At 43.1% G+C, this 13632-nt stretch overlaps 2 long non-coding RNA genes across 2 annotated transcripts in view; both read left to right on the forward strand.

Moving 5' to 3' along the window:
* LOC307201174 overlaps positions 1 to 8780 on the forward strand; it is a 41032-nt gene extending 32252 nt beyond the window's left edge. Inside the window, exon 3 of the long non-coding RNA XR_013832613.1 lies at positions 7292 to 8780. This is a non-coding gene — a long non-coding RNA (uncharacterized lncRNA). The remainder of the gene's footprint in view (positions 1 to 7291) is intronic.
* The window catches only part of LOC307201179, an 820028-nt gene that overhangs the window by 103244 nt on the left and 703152 nt on the right, over positions 1 to 13632 (forward strand). The window lies entirely within an intron of this gene.

Here is a 13632-nt window from a genome sequence, read left to right on the forward strand (position 1 = left end):
TTTGGAAGTAGACTGTATGCCGAGACCCTTGTAAGCCCTGGATCTAGCAAGTGTTAAAATATAAGCCATGCTTTCTTCCTTATGGGGCGATCACCTGGGTGATGGTCCATTAAGGGGAACAAAGGAAAGGGGCTCTGTGGGAGATGGCATATGGGTGGGGAGGTGGGACCCCTCCTTTGTTAGAACAATAGAGCCATCACTGAGAGCAGAGAGTGAAGTCGTGTGACCTGGAAGGCAAAAGCAGCAATCTGGGAACTGAGAGAGACACAGCAATGCTTGATTTCTGTTTGAATCCAGGGCTACACCTATGGGTGAAAAAAGGCCCTCTTGGGGTATTGATGCTGTGAACACCTCCATTGTAGACTCAGGTTAGGAGCACAGGTGGCGCTGTGGTCTAAACCACTGAGCCTCCTGGGCTTGTTGATCAGAAGGTCAGTGGTTCGAATCCCTGCGATGGGGTGAGCTCCCGTTGCTCAGTCCCAGCTCCTGCAAACCTAGCAGTTCGAAAGCATGCCAGTGGAAGTAGATAAGTAGGTACCACTGTGGCGGGATGGTAAGCAGCATTTCTGTGCACCCTGGCTTCCATCAAAGTGTCCTGTTGCGCCAGAAGCAGTTTAATCATGCTGGCCACATGACCCGGAAAGCTGTCTGCGGACAAACGCCAGCTGAAGCGAGATGAGCACTGCACCCCATAGTCGCCTTTGACTGGACTTAACTGTCCAGGGGTCCTTTACCTTTTTCAACTTTTTAGTCTCAGGTTGTATACATGTGTAAGCAAACCATATATCATAAAGACACCAGCAGGCTCCATTGTGCCTCATTTCAAGAGGAAACATGAATGCTGGGTAAGCGTCAGGAACCCCTGAAATCTCACACCACTCAGAGATTGGAGTGGTGTGCAACCATACAATCAGTTCTAACTTACCCCAAGGAGCATATATTAGGGTCATTTTTTATGCCTCACAAAAGATGAATGTGCTTCTGAGTCATAATCGTATGTAGTCTAAAAACAGGAGGACATCCTGCCTAGCCTCTCTGAATGGAACCTTTTGAGAAGGGGGGCAATGACATCTGCAGAATATCTTGCCAAACAACTGGCTCCCTGACTAATTTCCATGGGTAGAAATGTGAATAAACCCTCCCCAGTGAAAAGTTATAAGCATTACGTGAATTATTTCTTGCTATTCCCAACATTCCCTGAATATTTCATGTGAGCAGGAGCCCAGAAATCCAACTCAAAAATTTCATGCAGCGCAAAAAAATTGAGGCATTCAATTAATAAAGGGGCCTTTTATCAATACATGTTGCACATGAATGTTGCCTCATTAAGGAAAGGATGGGAAGCAAGTCACCACCCCCTCTGCATTTTTGCTGCAATTCTCTCCTGAATAATTCCAGTCACCCATATATATTTCTGCTTTCTGTCAGGCCAGGCAGTAAGCGAGTGTATTCCAAATGAGGTTTTTGCAATAAATGGGAGATTAATTTGATGATCCAGATGATACAATGTGAGCCAAAGGTGAAAAGAAGTGCTCCATTAGCAGGCCTTGAGTCTCCAGCGGGGGTTGAGAAATTGCCGCTGATGAATTAATGAATGCAAATCACTGGATCTTACACCTTTTACATAATGATCCATACAAGGTGGTGTCCTCGCTCATAAAACAATGCATTGCAAAAGGAAAGAGTGTTTGGCACTCATGCGAGCAATGTAAGAAATAAGTAACAAAAACAGGATCAAAAGAGCACGCAAGAAAAACTCTAACAGAGTGCATAACAAAGACTAGATGGCCTTCATCTAGATACGTTGGGCAAGACATACACTCTACACACACACACGAACAAACACAAACACACATTTTCAAAACTAAGGTTTATCAATGTTTGCCTTCTTCATCATGAGGTCTGTGATAAGGATAAGTTACAGATTAAAAAGGGATACCATTTAATTAAAAAATATAAAGAATCTAATCCACTATATACTCCAACGTTATTTATTTGTGTATGTTTATTATGTTTTGTAAATTCAACCACGTTTTATCAATTCAGGGAGTTGTGGCATTGATTTTTCATAGTATCCAGGTTAGAGAGAGTTTAGGAGGAGACTGAGATCACCTGAAGTTAAACACATTTTGGTTTCCAGTTTAATAGCTGCTGCAAAGAAAATGGGGGTCTAGGAAATCTGTTTGACTATATCTGCTTGGAACTTAAAACTAGAAATTGTTATTGCAAGGATAAGACTTAGAAATTGACTTCAAGTTCTTTGTTAATGAATTAATGTTGATGAATTAACGCTTGCATCACGCAGCAGGGCTAAACATAAATAAATCACAAAATCAACTAATAATCTAAGAACAATAAGCCCAGATAGAAGCGACAAAAATAAGGCTTCTCCATGTAAAACTCCTCAGCTCAACAGGTCAGATCGTAGAATCTTAGAAATGTAGAGTTGGAAGGGCCCTTAAGGGTCATCTAGTCCAAACCCCTGAAATGCAGGAATCTCAACTAAAGCATCCGTGACAGATGGCATCCAACTTCTGCTGGAAGGAGAGTCCACAGATGCCTGATATATACAGTGGTACCTCAGTGGTACCTCAGGTTACAGACACTTCAGGTTACATATGCTTCAGGTTACAGACTCTGCTAACCCAGAAATAGTACCTCGGGTTAAGAACTTTGCTTCAGGAGGAGAACAGAAATCGTGCTCTGGCGGCATGGTAGCAGCAGGAGGCCCCCATTAGCTAAAGTGGTGCTTCAGGTGAAGAACAGTTTCAGGTTAAGAACAGACCTCCAGAACGAATTAAGTTCTTAACCCGAGGTACCACTGTACATTGTGAGGTGAAAAAAGGATCAAGAAAGGGTGCCAAAAAGCCTTCCAAGGCAAAATACCCCATAAATTAGGCTGCAACCACAGGAAAGGCCACAGACAGAACATAGAGAAGGCAGTTCTCAGGGAGCAGACAGGCTAGTATGAGTGAAATCATAGATAGCTTGGACCCAACTCAATTAGGAGTTAAAAGTAACTACCAACCAGTGCCACTACTGCTAGATTGGAGCAATGTGCTCCCATAGGTGGCATTATGCAACATTCTGGACCAAAGGATGCTTCTCCACACAGAGGGAGAGATAGCTCACTCGGTAGCGCATGAGACTCTTAATCTCAGCGTCTTGAGTTCAAGCCACTTGTTGGGTCTTCGATTTCTGCACTAGATGATCCTTGTGGTCACTTACAACTCTACAATTATGTTCTGTTGTCAAGTATTACAACCTGGATGCACCTGAAACATGTATCACCACCAGGGCGTCATAAGCATATCTGGCGCCATGGTGCAAAGTTCCCTCTGGCACCCCACCCCCATTTCCCAGAGGTTCTTTTAGGGAGGGCAGCACTGCCGGTGGGGCTGGAGGAGGCTGAACACAATGCCTCCCAGCTCAGCTGGCCACTTTGTGCCGCGGTGGTCATGGCAGACAGAGGTGGTGCCGTGGTGGCCACGCCATGGCAGAAGTGGGCGAGGGCAGTGAGCTGGTGCCAGGAGGCACCACGTCCAGCCTCCACCTCTTCCCTGGCACCCTCCAGAACTTGGTACCCCAGCGCCCCATGCCACTAGTCTCTATGGATAAGATGCCCTTGATCACCACGGTCTGTTCAGACCTTATCAAGAATGAGTGCAGCACACTTCCGGTTTTACTGCTCCCCGTGACGGACGCTCTCCGCGGGTGCTCCGTGCAGGAGTGATTGTTGGAGGGATTGGGGGGGGGGCAATGCGGAGGCTATGCGAAATATCCAGTAGCATCAGAAAGGGACCCTCGGTATTCTACGTCTTCACAGGCAAAAGGGCCGAGAGACCCAGATGCAAGGAAACTAAAGCAATGGTCACAGCTGCAGACATCATGGTTTAGAAAAACATCAGTCCTGAAAAGGGTCTGCTGACTAAGATCTTGTTCTTAAATTTACCATTGAAGGTTCCTAGACCGTTGGCAATATATATATTTCTTTGTTTCTTTGGCAGTAGAAAAGGCTGAGAGCAGTTTTAAGAACCTTATTCAATAGTTTAAACCAAGGCAGGCATATTTCCCTCAGTTAATAAATATTATGATGGTGCTATGCTAACCTATCTAAGAAATTGGTTTCATCCAGACAGATCCATAATTCTTGAGCAGGAGACCCTATCAACAAACTTAAAAAATAGTTTATGGGATTATACTAGAGCTGATAGAGAGACTAAACTCTTGTCCTTCTGCTATATTTGATATCCGACATAAATATAATCAAAAAAATTGGCCCAGGAATATTACCACTCACAGCTCCATGTTATAATAAAGAGATGGAGAAAACTTTCAGGATATTTATGGAAAATGTGTGGCTTTACTGAACTGAAAAACTATTTATGGATGGCACCTTTAAGACCTATTAAGTGATAAAAGTAGAGATACAACAGCACTGAACACAGCTTTCCAATATCTGCAGTTCTGAAATATTGTTAATAAACTGGCTAACAAATACAGACCTTTTCAAGTATCTACTAAATTTGGAAAGTTAACGTCAAATGAACATTCAGTAAAATTTCAATAAAATAATTGACTCAGGCTTATTTCACATATATAACCATCACATAATTCTAAGTTTAAATGAGGAAGTGATTTTGCCAAATAAACTCCTCTTTCGTAGGAATGTGCCAAGCGCAAGATTGTTTGGTCACATAAATCAGAAATTGTCCCAAAGCAGAAACAAAGTCAGAGGGGTCTGCATCACCCCTGGCGGAATGTATTTGATGAATGTATTTTTTTTTTCTCCAGAATTGGCAATGAACACGACTCTTAAGACCATAGATCCTTGCTTGAAAGATCACTAGAGAGTGGCAACCAACAGATAGAGAATTAATTGTTGAGAATTACGATGGTGCCATGGTAATAACATCACCCTCACCAACAAGATATACAACTGAATTACTTGGCTGGATAAAAACTCCTCCTTGACAGCAAAAGTATGAAAAGGACTCTCCTCCCTGGAGGGGAGGGGAGGGGAGGGGAGTGGTTGTGGGCGGGAGCCCGAGCTCCGCTCCCCCCCACACTCACCTGGCTGGCGCCCACCCCCCTGCAGGAGGCACCCAACCGGGTGCCTCTGGTGGGGCGTTGGTTAGGCATTGGAAAATGTGTTGTGGAATCCAAGAGCTAAGTGTGGCCATCGCCTATGCCTTCAATATTTTGGGTATTCCGTTAAAGGAATCTGGCGGTCGTGTATTCTGTCCGATGCCTGCTTGGCGGGAGACCATGGCACGACCCTCGGTGACATCAGGGGAGAGCCTATAGTTGGATGAGCATCAACAGGCTCCACCTACTGGTGAATAAACCCCCTTGTTTTAGACATCCAATGCCTAAGCCAATACCTTTTCACTGCTGTAATCAATAAAGTTGTGGCGTTTTCTTGCCCATTAACCTTATTTCATGTGTCCTTGCGTATTCATTTCACATTGCGGGGGTTGGGTCCTCGAACCACAACAGGCCTTTAATATATCTACAAGTCCTACAATATCGGACCTCAAGTTCGTCCTTCATTTAGTACTGACAACAACTGTTTTGCACAAGGGTTGTGTTCCTCCTTCACCCCGTTACCTCCCACCTCCTTTTCCAGCAACTTCCAGGTAGTGGTAGAGCCCTTGTGCAGAAAAGCTGTCTTTGCCTGTGTACGGATGTGATGGGGGCTTTTTTTGGAGTAGAATTAATCAGGACCACCTGCTTCCAATGAGCTGAGCATTACTCCTGTATCATACATACAAATGACTGTGAAGTATGGCATCCCAGTCTAGGACCAGTATTCCCAAATCGCGTATGTGTTCATCTTCCACTGGAAAGCAGAACATAAACTCTGTACTAAATGCTGTTGTCCTGGAAATAAATTCCGCAGAGTTTTTGCAGGTCAGAAGAATTAATTCCACATTCTATGTCAGTTACTGAGGAAATTAGTTTTTAAGAGATTATAGGACTCTTCAGCAATCACCATACAGGATCCTCATGATTCCTCTCAGTTGCATTAATTTTAGCTAGCTTAATAATTTATTCAAGCACAACAGAGGAAGGCATCTTCTCACTAAGCAATGAAAGCAATATTATTGATCGTGTCCTAATTCCTACACATCTGGTCCAGCATCATTGCGTATATTGCTCTCCTTCAACACTCATTTAAAGCTCCAAACAGTTCCAGTTTGCACAACACCTCTCCCCTTTTATAAGAAAGAAGAAGAAGAGGAATGGGAACCAGACAGCTCTGCTGTTGGGGTTTCAAATGGCAGTGTCCAGTTTACGTAATCTCCCATAAAAGGAATAGTGCCACCCCAAGTATACGTGTTCGGTGAACCACCATGTGTTTCAGAGCTTGACACAAAGCAGGGATCAAATCAATCACCATTAAAAGTATATGAATTTAAGCCAAGGCTCATCGTACTTGTGATGGACAGAGGGTATGAGACAGAAAGAATAAGATGCTCCATTTTTGCCTTTGCCCTGGCCATGTTTCAATATATGTGCTTCCAGACAAACCCATTTAAGCACCTAACTTTGGTCAGTGATTGACACCTGCTCCTCTGAAGAAGATAAAGGATGATAAGACACAGTGATGGCCTGGAGCAGACCAAATGGGGGAGGAAACCACTTCAATGCCAGGGGGGTTCTGTGTGGATATAGGAAATGCCAGATCTGTATGTTGCGGGTGCTTTGGTTGGAGAGAGGCCTCAGATGCTAATTGCAGGGTCCTGGGGGACACGGGTGGCGCTGTGGTCTAAACCACTGAGCCTCTTGGGCTTGCTGATCAGTGGTTCAAATCCCCACAAAGGGGTGAGCTCCTGTTGCTCTGTCCCAACTTCTGCCAACCTAGCAGTTCAAAAGCACGGCTGTGCAAGTAGATAAATAAGTACCGCTGTGGTGGGAAGGTAAATGGCGTTTCCATGTGCTCTGGTTTCCATCATGGTGTTCTGTTGCACCAGAAGCAGTTTAGTCCTGCTGGCCACATGATCCGGAAAGCTGTTTGTGGACAAACTCCAGCACCCTTGGCCTGAAAGTGAGATGAGTGCCGCAACCCCATAGTTGCCTTTGACTGGACTTAACTGTCCAGGGGTCCTTTACCTTTACTGGGTCAGTTTCAAATGAGGAGTGGCAGACCTTGAGGCATTGTGGTCCTGAACTGTTTAAGACTTTACAGAACTGTATTCAGAGGCAGCCCCATGTATAAAGCATTGCAGTAATTTAACCTCGAGGTTGCCACAGCATAGACAACAGGAATTTGGCTATCCCTTTCCAGAGAGTGGCAAAGCTGGGCCACCAGCTGAAGCTGATGGAAGGCAGTCTGCACCACTGAGGCCACCTGAGCCTCAAGCAACAGCAAAGGATCCAGGAGTACCCCAAGCTACGTTCCTGCTCCTTCAGAGGGAGTGTAACCCATGAAGAGCAAGCAACCTCCTATCCATCCGGACTAGGGAGCCACCAGCTAACAGAACGTCAGTTTTATCTGGATTCAGCTTCACCTTGTTGTCATCGTGTTTTTTTAATTACTTTATGCAACTACTTTATTATGTCCCTATGCAGATTTGTATTTCAGCAAAGGCCTATCTTTCCACATGGAGCCTCCATCCTTTTCTTTCGATTTACTAGGAGGAGTATCTCCAGTCTAGGAACCCCTTTTAAATTTATCCAACATCTCCACCAACCTAATTCTCATCCAGATCTTCTGGGCCACTGCAAGAAGTAACCTGTACATTTTGGATTTCATATGCCGTTGTCCCAATCCTAGCCCCACCCCATGAAAAAAAGAGAAAAGGAGCTGGAGGGGGTCAGAAAACCTTTGACCAATGCAGTTTCTGAATCCTGGATTTTAAACAACTGCCTTTCTTTTAGCAGGAGTTCACTGATGCCTCTTAATAACTGCAACCTAGCCTGCATCAGATAGCAAGCATGTTGTTTCAGAAAAGATTATGTAAAATCCCTTGCAAAGCTCTGAAATAATTCAGTTTACACCTATGGCAGCAAATTAACATGCCGTCAGAGACGCTGTCATGGAGGTAGCTGTTGCTATCAAAACAAATTTGCATTAATTTATTTGAATGCTGACGATCAACCTTGACAATCCGGGTTGGTAGCTGTTTTGCTGCTAAATCAAATCAGTGGAACCGGAATACATCAACCACTTACTGCTGTACACAAAACTAAATCAAGGTGCCATTGATCAAGAAGCCTAAGGGTAGCCATGATCTTAAAAACCTTCAGCTACATTTCAACGTCAATAGATCTGTTCCCCTTAAGCTTACTGATAGTAGCTCATGAATGCCCACGAGAAAATATCATTAAGGTACAAAAAAGGGAGGAATGTCAGGCATGATACATCCATTCCTGTAGGTGCAGTTTTGAGCCAATGAAGAATCCTCAAACGACCCTTTCCCAATTGCCCTAGCTGTTCCTTGTCACTTTGGATTATTCAGCGGTGCCCAGTTATTTGTATGGAAAAACCAACCAGTGGTGGCAGTAACTCCCAACCATTCTAGGTTCTTATCAACCAGTCTTCCTAACACAAAGAAACAAATTAACAGAGAAGAAGAAAGGAAATTCACAACAGATCAGCCAGGATACAGTGGATTGGAAAAGAAAATCTCCAAGCCAGATGTGATGTGGAAGCAGCACTTGCTCTCATTCCTAATTTTGTTCATGAGGGTTACCAACACGAACAAGTATTGATGAAACACAGTATGAAAAGGAGTCTTGAAACCATATTGGGCACAATCATACCAAAATTTATTCTTCCACACACACAAGTGGCTGCATACACACTGGTTATCTAGAACTGTCATTGGAATTTTTGCGATCAATGTCCCCATGATCTGCCAAGGCTATAATAAAAACTAGGTTGTGGGACATTGAACGCCAGGAACTCACAGCAGCAGCAGAGAAAACATGTTCCCCTCTTAACTTTCAACTTTCTTGGGCACATGAAATTAACCACAATTATCTTGAATTTTTGCTTAATCCTCAAAAAAGAAGGGCATTTTCACCGGCCAGGTTTAATTCAAATCCTTCAAACCTCCTATGGGGAAGTTTCTTGGGAATGGTGGAAGGAGAAAGAATTTGCCCATGTGAAGACCATCAGTTGGAAACTCTTACACATATGGTTCTTAAATGCAAACTATATGTTGATCTCCGCTAGCAGTTCCTAGATCAACTCTGCACCCCCAAATGGAAACCAGAGTTAGAGGTCATACATTTTCTATTACAGTGGTACCTTGGGTTACATACGTTCAGGTTACAGACTCTGCTAACCCAGAAATATTACCTCGGGTGAAGAACTTTGCTTCAGAATGAGAACAGAAATCGTGTAGCAGCAGTGCAGCGGCAGCAGGAGGCCCCATTAGCTAAAGTGGTGCTTCAGGTTAAGAACAGTTTCAGGTTAAGAACAGACCTCCAGAACGAATTAAGTTCTTAACCCGAGGTACCCCTGTATTGGGAAATAATCAGGAGCTCATCAAGTTAGTGGCTAAATATCTTTATCTGGATTTTGTCGTCGAAACACATTGCAGACGTCTGATCTCCCTGGAAACCTAGAGATGTAATGTTAGACTGCTTTGCCTCTTTCATTTGACAAATGTTTTGTGTCCCTGGGAAGGCGGTAATTCTGTATTGATTTGCTATGGATGTTTGTATGTGATGCCAATAAAAGGTTTGATGATGATGGTTATCTAGAAGAGGGAAAGATGTTCATGAATAAAAGGAACACAAGGATGCAAGAAACGACATGCTCCAGTTCTGGAGTTAATTTTAGAAACTCTCCAAAGTTAAACCCAGAAGACAATCTGGGCAAAGTGTTGAGCATAGCCAATTCATGGAACAATAGCAGATTGGAACTGGGGAAATCTGCTCCTCGCTAATTTGATTCATGTGCTGCAGAGGTGGGTCCTGTATTATTACTAAATCAACCGGCTTTTTGTAAGAAAGAAGTACCTTCAAATGAGCCATTTCCTGATTGCAAAACTACTGTAATCTGGCAACTGAGTCTTACTGCATGGAAATACAGCTGTCATATTTAGCTTTAAATGTAGGAATAATTAAAAATGATTGCTGCAGTTGGAAAACCAGCTGCATGGCTTGCCCCCTCCAAGATGAGTCATCTATTTTACTGAACACCAGAACAGACTACCAAATATCCTACAGCAATTTCTGAACTAGAAACAACTAGAAACAAGGAGGGAGAAACTTTTCCTTTTGCTCTAAAACTAACACTTCTAATCTTATTTATAACCCAGTGATGCTAGGTTTATATATCTCTATAGATCTATTTATATCTATCTATCATCTATCTATCTATCATCTATCTATCTATCTATCTATCTATCTATCATCTATCTATCATCTATCATCTATCATCTATCTTCTATCTATCTATCTATCTATCTATCTATCTATCATCATCTATCTATCATCTATCTATCATCTATCTATCAATCAATCATCTATCTATCTATATCTATTTATCATCTATCATCTATCTATCTATCTATCTATCTATCATCTATCATCTATCATCTATCATCTATCTATCTATCATCTATCTATCATCTATCTTTCTATCATCTATCTATCATCATCAAAAATCCTACACCAAACTGCCATTTTAAGAAAATTGCTGATGTATGCTATTTCTTCCAAGATTTTGCATTTATAATTTGTATTGTAACTGGTATTTTCCCCATGATATTAAAACACCTATGAGTTCTATTTCCAGTTTGTAACTTTAGATTTTTTTCCAATCACTTCAATTCAATTACTTCTCCAAACATTGCAAATTTCACTCCGTTGTGCTGCTCAGAGCAGCAGGTAGATTTCAGACTTTTGTTTGCGTGTTTGCTTCTGAGGTGCATGAGAGCTGAAGTTTCCAGTGCATCCTTGTACAGTGAATTAGGCCTGGGAGCAAACAGGAAAAAAAAAAAAAAAACCCAATTCATGTGCATCCAAGTGGTAAGCTCAGCGAGCATGCTCAGGCCATGTGGATAAGGCTTATAACCAACTCCCTTCTCTTGCGGGGGCCCAATTAGTGCCAGTGCCTTCCGTTAAGAGTTTGGGTGTAATCCTTGGCGCCTCCCTTTCCAAGGAGGCGCAGGTTACAGCAACAGCCAAGGCGACGTTTTTCCACCTTCACCATATCAAGCAGTTGGTCCTTTACCTTTCCCGTCCCGACCTGGCCACAGTGATCCATGTGATGGTCACCTCCAGGCTTGACTACTGTAATTCGCTCTACACGGAGCTGCCCTTGAAGCTGTCCCAGAAACTCCAGTGGGTGCAGAATGCTGCAGCAAGGCTCCTCATGGGGTCTCTGCCATGAAAGCATATTCACCCAGTGCTTTTCCAGCTGCACTGGCTCCCGGTGGAGTACAGGGTCAGATTTAAGGTGCTGGTTTTGACCTTTAAAGCCCTTCACGGCAAAGGACCCTCGTACCTACGGGACCGCCTCTCCCAGTATGCCCCATGGCGGACCTTAAGGTCCATAAATAGCAACAGCCTAGAGGTCACAGGCCCTAAGGAAGTCAGATTAGCCTCAACCAGAGCCAGGGCCTTTTCAACTCTGGCTCCGGCCTGGTGGAACGCTCTGTCTCATGAGACCAGGGCCCTGCAGGATCTGATTTCTTTCCGCATGGCCTGTAAGACAGAGTTGTTCCGCCTGGCCTTTGGCTTGGAATCAATTTGATTCCCTCCCCCTCTTTCTTTTTTCCTTTCTCCTTCTGTGCTGGAACTCCTATTTGGGGAGTTCCCTGGCTTTTTTCTGGCCCACGTAGGACCAGTCTGGATAGTTGGCCTTGGTGAAGACTTGATGTTTTTATCCCCCCAAAAAGTTTTTGATTGAGTTTCCACTGAAATGAGGCTGCATTTTAATGCATTTTAATGTTTTAATGTTGTATTTTAATCTTGTTTTAAGCTGTATTTCAATCAATTGTTTTTATATTTGGTGTTAGCTGCCCTGAGCCTGGTCTTGGCTGGGGAGGGCAGGGTATAAATATTATTATTCTTGTTGTTGTTGTTGTTGTTGTTGTTGTTGTTGTTGTTGTTACATCTCAGCAATTGACAGCCAGTTATCTGGGCTGCCAAATTCAGTCAAAACAGATACTTCCGTTTGGGAAGTGGGGTGCTAAAATTATAAGTTTAATGTGCATAAAATGTTATATATTTGAAATGTGTTGTATTCGGAAACTTATGTAGAGGCATGCAATTTGCAAAACGAGTCAGCAGCATGGGCTTGCCCCTGCAACTACAGGTGCCCAGAGCCATGTGCCATCACCGGGGCGCATCCACATTATGCCATCGCACCCCCATCATGTTGATGTCACTCTCACACATAGCAGGGTGTGGTGATGTAGCATGCGCATGCCAGTGGGTGTGATGGCTCAGTGCATGCATCCCCCCCCAGCGTGCATGCGTGGCTGTGCCGCACTTTGTGGGTGCCCCCTCCCTTAAAATGTTGTGGTAGCCAGGGCACCCAGGGCCCCAGGGACTCGGTGCCTATGAAGCGAGTTGTGTATTAGACAAGGAGGTTTAACTGTGGCAGGAGAGGGTGGAGATTTTCATTTCATTTTTTAAAAAGCCATTTGTTTTATAAAGCTTGGAAAACAAAAAAAAAAGGCGTTATACAGAATCAATACAAATATCAAGAGTTTTTAACGTAGGAACGAAAAGAAATAAAAGGAAAAGTCTTCCAATTCTCTGTTGATCAGCTGTAAAAGCTTGGGCAAAACTCTTGCTTCATAATAACATCCAGCTTTTACTTTCTATAAACCAACCTTTTATTCAGTCTTTAAACCCAGCTATCACAACCTCACTTTCCTTTTTGTGCAAAAAGTCCACAAGGGGTTCCCGATCATTAATAAATGTCAACAATGATTTTTCTCTAATTAAGTGCATCAACTTTGCCATCTCAGCCAAATTCATTAATTTCAATAACCATTCTTCCATAGGAGGTTAATAATAAGTCCTTCCATCTTTGTGCATATGACAATTTCACCACTGTGATCATATATCCCTATAATCTTCCATATTATTTTTCTAGTTGTATAAGAAGGTTCCATTGCCATGTGTATGCTAAGTGATTATTAATCCTTGGGAAGTTGGAGAACCCAGCAGTCATTGGAGCCAGTGAGTCAGCCCAGTGTTGTTGAACAAGGAAGTTGCTTGTACAGGATCTTTCTCTGGGATCAGAGAGAGGGGAAAATTTTGGACTTAAAGACTTAAAGAAGACTGGATTGCATTGCTAGCAGTGCCGTTTACCTTCCCGCCAGAGCGGTACCTATTTATCTACTTGCACTGCTAGCGCAATATTTTATTTTGTATTTGCAATTTGTAACTAGTTTAAGACTGTTTGCAGTGAAACATTTTGCAACTCTTTCTTGTGGTGGAGAGGTCATTAGTATATGCTCTGCACAAAGTCCAAATCAGGGATTCCATTTGCATCAACTCTAATATGGGGGTGAGTGCAGTGCCAGAGTTACGTATAAGCTAAATAAGCTATAGCTTAGGCCCCCACTCCCTTGCCCCCCCAATATACTTCTTTTTAATTGTATTTCACTATTAATATGCTTCTTCTTAACTGTATCTCAGTTCAACAGTTACTTT

The sequence above is a fragment of the Podarcis cretensis genome, assembly GCF_951804945.1.
Source record: "Podarcis cretensis genome assembly, chromosome: 13".
NCBI classification, from domain to species: Eukaryota; Metazoa; Chordata; class Lepidosauria; order Squamata; family Lacertidae; genus Podarcis; species Podarcis cretensis.